A 7,859-nucleotide genomic window follows, 5' to 3' on the forward strand; every position below is an offset into this window, starting at 1 on the left:
ATCATCATATGTGAGATAAGATTCAGATATAAAAATCAAATAGAAAAAAATAAATAAAGAACATACCTTGGCATGGATCAATTTTCACCACGAACTAATGATCATGGATGTCTTTCGAAGGTCCTTTGTAGCCGCACAAGCATCCGACCTCTATGGATATCCACACGAGACTCTGATCTGATCAGAAGCCTTTTGATCTCACCAGAGTGTTAGCTTCCTTGTAGAGATCGTATCTTAATGGTTGTAAATCTTTTTTTCTCTCAAAACAATCTTAGAGAAGAAGAAAAACATAGGAGCATGTTGATCTCTACGGTAGAGATCATGAAAAGAACAATTTCTTCTCTTTTCTTTCTATAACCCATGCACCAAATCTCTACAATAGAGATTTAGAAATTTTATCCAACTTTTGGACAAAAGAGAGGGGAGAAACCTATGTCTAAACATGGACAAAAAGATAGAGAGAAGATTGTCCAAACAACCAACCTTTGGTTGTGTAAGAAAGAAGGGATATGGAGTCACATACCTTACGCCTTGGACCTCTTTACCGTGCCCTTCTCCCCTTGATTTTTCTCATGCACAAACACCTTCTTTTGGGCATCAAAACCTGATCATATCAGATTATTCCACACCCTATATGGTTCCCTTGTTTAAATAAAGAAAGGAGATTGAGTTTAGGAAGGAGATAAGAGTCCAACTCTCCTTGGACTCTATCTTTTCGTGCTGCCCAACCCAGAATTTTTGTGCGTGCCTCACATCTCTTGGAAAGAAGGAGTTTTCCCTTGATTATTACATGCAAATAAGAGTGGAAGGTGTGAGATGTATGGTGTCAAAACAAAGGTGGGTGTGGGCTGGTTTATTGGCGCATGAAAAGGAGTTTCATCATCATAAGACTCTTCTTTTAGGTGGCTGTTTTAAAACTAATAAAACTTTAATTAATCTTAATCATATTAGGATCCGATTAGATCTAAATAGATGAAAAACTAAATCTGATTTGGATACTAAACTATTTAGATTAGATGTCATCTAATTGGAGGAGTCCTAATCCTTTTGGACTCTCACTTGATGCTTGAGTCAAACTCAATTTAATCCTAATCCTATTAGGATTTGGTGTACCTATAAAAATAAAAATTTTTAGTTCAAATAAGAATTCATACATCCTAGTCTATTTAAAAATTGAGTCAAATCCAAATCCTAATTCAAATAGGAATAATTCTCCCATGCAATTTAGGTTATCTTATAATCCAATCAAGTCTGATCAAATCAAACCCATGTCAAGTCAAATTAAATTCAATTTAATTAGACTTGATGCAAGCTCCATAGCTTAATCAAATTGAGCCACTTAGCAATCTAATTACTAATTAATCTTCCTATAACTCACTAACTCTTTAGCGAGTTACTTGATTGCAATTTCTACATTGGATCAATCATCAATCAAAGTGATAATCAAATCCTATTATGATTTATAATCGTAATTCAACTATTTAATCAATTAAAAGTCTCTTTTGTGTGTGACTCCATAGGTTCTATTCTATCTAATAGTGAGATATATTGTGATCCCTATCATAATATCATTGAAACTCTTTTCAATAGGTTGGAACTGTTCCAACTCTACCCACCAAGGATCATCGATTATCAAGATAATGCTTGTGAGTCTCACAATCCATCAGTGACACCTAGCAGTATGTAGTGACAATCCAGTAGAATAAAAGGTGATGAAACTCTAAGTGCAGTTAACACATGATACAGTCCCTCTATCATGAGTCCCGACTGAATGGCTGGTCATGGATGAATCGTCAAATCTCATCATCGGTCATATGATAGATTCAATCAGCTCAAGTCTATGTATGATCCTCATAAAAAATTTTTTCTATTAATCACACTACTATGACCATAGACTTAAAGACTTATCTTTATAAATTCTATAGGACTACTCTCTTCTGCTAAGATCGATAGATTCCATCTAAGTGTACTATACTTTTATAGTAGACTAACTATCACCAATATCTACTACAAGAGCTCATTGAGATCCATATTTATGTATAGTCAAACTCCAGCAGCCTCACTGCGAGCAGCCGTAGCACCGTAGGTCAAAGGACTAGTCATACAACTGCAGCATCAAGAAAGTCACTAACGAATGAGCAGACATCCATGTGACTTTTTCTGTTGGTCACGCTCAGTACTAGTTATTCTCTAACAACCATCTGCACTCTCACTCCAGTGTCACTACACCACAGACTTAAGATCTATCTGTCTGAAGAAAGCAATCCATACATTGGTCTATCCAGATCAATCACCATCCCTATGATGATCCTATGATCAGGAGCAATTTAGGAATTAACCATCAATGACACATGTCTCAAATTCTCAACTCTTTGAGAATATGTGTCATCATCTTGTTAAACCCTTGGATGATTCATGAACACATAAAACATGAATGGTAATATAAATACCCAATAAGTACAAAATCATGTCTTAGAAATATAATATGTGTCAACCAAGATTGGCTTTTAGGGTATACATCCAACAGTCTCCACAGGTGGATAGAGCTCGGATGGATGAAAGAAGTCAGGAGATCTAGCAGGAGCAAACTGAACCTAAGATGGATATCGGGGTTGCACTGCACAAGTCCAAAAGGAACATTAGGCAACCGAAATGATATGGCTTCGAGGAGATAGTGTCATATACCCTGATGACAGTGAATGAGGACCCCTACACCTATTAAGAGGCTATAGAGAGCCAGGACAGAGAGAGATGGGTCCAAGCAATGTCCGAGGAGATACAGTCTCTCCACAAGAATGGATGCGGCGATTAGTGCAGTTGCCATAAGGAAAGAAACCCATTGGTTGCAAGTGGGTTTACCAACGCAAGGAGGGGTCTTCAAAGTATGGAGGTATCAGTTACAAGGCGAGGCTAATGGCCAAGAGATACTTTCAGAAGAAAGGCATCGACTTCAGTGAGATTTTCTCTTCCGTCGTTAGGCATACTTCCATCAAGGTGCTGCTGAGCATCGTAGCAACTCAGGACTTAGAGTTGGAATAGATGGATGTCAAGATGGTATTTCTTCATGGGTATCTAGAGGAGAGCATCTATATGGAACAACCACCTGAGTTCCAAGAGTCTAGAGTAGAAGAGAAGGTCTGTTTGTTGTAGAAATTGCTGTACAGGCTGAAGCAGTCACCGAGGTAATGGTACAAGCAGTTTGATTCTTATGTGAGGAGCATCGAATTTTTTAGGTGTTAGTGTGACTCTTGTATTTATGTTAAATCTTTGAAGGATGGTTCTAGGATGTTTCTACTCTTATATGTGGATGACATGCTTATAGCATGCAAGAGTAGAAAGGTTGTGCAGGAACTGAAGGCAACCTTGTCTCGGGAGTTTGAGATGAAGGATTTGGGGCCTGTAAGAAAGATCTTAGACATGAAAATTTTTAGAGATTGAGCCAAGAAGGTGCTGTATTTATCTTAGAGAGGCTACATTAGGAAGGTCTTGGAGAGGTTCAGGATGAAGGATGTAAAACTGACAGAGCTGCCACTTGTCGGGCACTTTAGACTCTCAAAGATGATGTCGCCACAGACTAAGATGGAGGCTCAGGAGATAGAGATAGTGTCGTATGCCTCTGGTGTGGGGAGCCTTATGTACGTCACCAGTGTTGTAGGCCGAACATGGTCCATACGGTGAGCCAGGTCAGCAGGTTCATGGCGTCGCCTGGCAAGAAGCATTGGCGAGCACTGAAGGGGATCTTCAAGTACTTGGCGGGTACTATTGGAGTTGGCATCTACTATGGACAGCAAGAAGGTGTTGAGGGACTCTCCAACATATCCAAGGAGGCTCGAGGGCTGATAGGAGAGTTCATGGATGCAGATTTCGATGGAGATGTGGATACTCAGTGGTCGACGATAGATTTTGTATTTAGCCTGTTTGGAGGTCTCATTTCATGGAGATCGTGTCTTCAGCGCATCATGGCCTTATCCATCACTGAGGTAGAGTACATTGGCATTATGGAGGTAGCGAAGGAGGCCCTATGGCTGAAAGATTTGGTGTTAGAGATGGGCCTTGCACAGGAGGCCGTGAGGGTATACTGCGATAGTCAGAGTGTATTGTTACTTGCACAGAACTCTGTCTACTATGCAAGGATGAAGCACACCAATATCAGGTATCATCAGATCAAAGAGCTTGTGGAAGAAGATGAGGTGGAGCTGATGAAGATCCACACAAAGGAGAATCCAGCGAATGCACTGATGAAGGTACTTCCATGGGATAGTTTCCAAAGATGCATGACACTGATGTACTTGACGGATAGGATGGAGTTGGATGAGGTCTTGGGGCACCAAGGTGGAGATTGTTGGGCCTCATGTGGTGCTCCCAAGACTCAGAGGACTAAGGTTAAGATCAAGACCCAAGTCTATGAGGTGGTCATGGGGTTTTCAGGGCTAATTTGGTCCCTAGGGCGAAAGACTATCAGCCTTTCAGATCTTGAAGTTCAGAGATTTTAGGCCCTGCTAACTTATATTTGGATTAGGATTGAGTTCAAGATTATAAAATTGGATCAAGTCATGGGTGTACATGGGCTTGGATAAGCGCAATCTTATATTGAGTTAGCCAGGGGAGTTTTTGGGTTGGATCACATTGACCCTATATATAAAGATACACTTTATTCTGACTCGATGAAGTGAATGAATACAAAATTATTTTCTTCCTAACCTTCTCTCTCTTCCTTCCTCTCTCTCTGGTATTCTCCATGTTCTAGCAGCAAGAAACCTTAGGATTTCTTGGCCACCAATCCCAAAAAGGAAAGAAAGGAGGCGCTACGGTTTCTAGCGCCTTCTTTTGTGTAAGCCCCCTTTTTTGCGCCCCCTCTTGGCCACCCATTGAGGAGTTCCACACCCCCATATTTTACTTTTTGGAGGTCTCATCAAGGATGCTTCCAGATCTCAAAAGGTGGATTTTAGATCTGGAAGAGAAAGGGTTCGAATCGCAGAAGAAAATTCTGCCGACAGAATTTACAAGACTGCTGAAATCCTGAAGGCTATTTTTGTGTTGCTTTATTGCTGGCCTTCAAGGACCTCCACGATCTGATCCTTATTATTTTCTAACATCCATAACCTGAGGAAGTTACTCCAATATAGTCTTCTTATACACACATGATTTATTCATATTTTTGATAAAGCCAAGCGATTTAACTATCTTATCAAAACAGATGTTCTAACTCCTTGATATCTGCTTTAATCCATAAATAAATTTTTTTAGCTTGCATACTTGATTTGCCCTCCTATTGGAGATAAATCTCTCTGGCTAAGCTATATAAATTTCTTTCTCAAGGTTTTCATTGAGGAAGGCAATCTTGATATCTATCTACCAAATCTTATAGCCATGATATGTAGCTATAGCAAGCATAATCCGAATAGACCTAAGTATGGCTACAAGCAAAAAGATTTCTTTATAGTCAACACCTTGTTTTTGTCTGAAACTTTTTGCCACTAGCCTGATCTTATAGATCTCTACCTGGCTATCTGCTCCAATCTTTTTCTTGAAGATCCATTTACAGCCTATTGGGGTCACACCCTCAAATGCATCAACTAAAGTCTAAACTTAGTTGTCATACATGGAGTCCAATTCAAATTTCATGACTTCAAACCATTTATCAGAATTACTACTCATGACTTCTTTCGAATAGATCGTGAGATCATCATTCTCAATGATGTGTGGTATATTATCATTCTTATTGACAAATCCATATCTGAGTGGTACATTATGTACTCTACTTAACTTTCGAAGAGGAGATGTGTGTAGTGGTTGTGCCTCAATAATGGGCACTTCAGGTTGAGGATCAACTTGTGGACTATCCACATATTGCTTTTGGATAGACTATAAGTTTTGAACTTTCTCAAGTTCAACTGTCCTCCTACTGCTCCCTTCATGGATAAACTTTTTTTTCAAGAAGATGGCATGCCTATTAACAAACACCTTTTGTTGAGTAGGATAGTAGAAGTAGCATCCTATACTCTCCATAGGATAACCTACATGTTAGATGTGTGATCTAGAAAGTCAATTGTTGACGGACACATTATAATTTTTGAGGATATAAGTTTGTACTTGATTTATTAAAATTAAAATTATGGATAATTATTTCTATTCTAGAGTAATGTGTCCTAGAATTGTTCATAAAGTTAATGATCAATGACACATACTCTCAAAAATTGAGAATTTAAGACATATGTCATTATAGATTAATTTCTAAATGCTTCCAGTCGATGATCATCATAAAATGGCGATTGATTCGAGTAGACTGGTGCACAGATCACTTTTTTTTTGGATAGATGGATCTTAAATCTACAGTATGGGGATACTAGAGCGAGAGTGCAGGTGGTTGTAAGAAAATAATGGAAATAAGTGTGATCAAGAATAAGAAGTCACATGGATGTTTACTCATTCGTTAGTGACTTCTCGATGCTGTAGTTGTGTGAGTGGTTCTTTAACCTGCCATGCCTCGATTTCTCACAGTGAGACTACTGTAGTTTGACTACATATAAACATGACCCCTAGCTATATGGGTCTTTGTAGTAGATGTTAGTTACAGTAGGTTCACTATAGGAGTGGGTGCACTTATAGAGGATCTATCGATCTTAATAGTTGAGGAGTAGTCTTATACGACCTAAAAGACTGAGTCCATAAGTCTGTGGCCATAGCAGCATGATTATGAAAAAGATTTTTCATGAGATTTATGATTAGACTCGAGCTAATTAAGTCTAGCATATGACGGATGCTTAGGGTTTGACGAGGTTCTTTGATCTGCATTCTGTCGAGACTCTCAATAGAAGAACTTGATCATATGGTAACTACACCAGGGGGTTCATCTTTCTATTCTACTGGATTGCCACTATATGCTGCTAGACGTCATTGGTGGATTGTTAGAATTCACTAGGAACATTTTCGAATGAACGATCCTTATTGGGATAAGTTAGAATTATTCCAACCCATCGAAAGAAGTTTCGATGATATTATGATGGAGATCATGGTATGTCTCACTACTAGATAAAATAGAACCTGAAGGGTCATACACAAAAGAAGTTCATCCTAATCGATAGCTTAGATCATATTCATATTATCAATTAGATTGATAGTTTGAATCAATTTGTAAGAGTTACAAAATTAAAAATTGCTAATTGATAGCATGCAGGACTTAATTGTAAGTGTTGCAATATAATTGAAACTGATTAAATTATGGATCAAGTCTTAATTAATTTAAATTAAATTTAATTTAATTAGACTTGATTTAATTTAAGGCTTATTAGATCTAATTATCCAAGTAGGACTTGGATTACAATCCTAATTGGATCAGGGCTGACAGTCTTTTTGAATTTAATTCAAATCGAGCTCGAATTGGATTTGATTCGAATCCAACTTAAACCCAATCAAACTAGATACCTTAGCCCACTTTTCTTTGGGGTTCTCTCTCTAATTTACTGACTAAGAAGGGGAGAGAGGGGTGCTGAAAGGCTGCCCTCTTTTCTATGCATGCGTGAAGGGTGAAGGGGCGCTAATAGTTGGTGCCCCTTTTCTCTGGGAGTCTCACTCTTCATGGACTTTGCTTTCCTTTGAATTTGATTCAAATTGAAAAGTGGATTAGATCTTATCTTAATTTGGAAGGGCATTGGATGGGGATATTTTTGTGCGACAAAAATAATGGGAGAAGAGCGTGCGCTAGTTTTTGTGAGCACAGTATTTTTCCTAGCCGCAAGAGATATCTCATCGCCCCCTTTTTCTCTCCTTCTTCATCCCACGCCCCACCTTATCCTCTAGATCAGATCAGAGAGAGATAGATTATAGAGAGAGGAAGAGAAGAAAAGAGTTTCTCTTCT

Source organism: Elaeis guineensis, chromosome 4, assembly GCF_000442705.2.
Source record: "Elaeis guineensis isolate ETL-2024a chromosome 4, EG11, whole genome shotgun sequence".
Taxonomy (NCBI): domain Eukaryota; kingdom Viridiplantae; phylum Streptophyta; class Magnoliopsida; order Arecales; family Arecaceae; genus Elaeis; species Elaeis guineensis.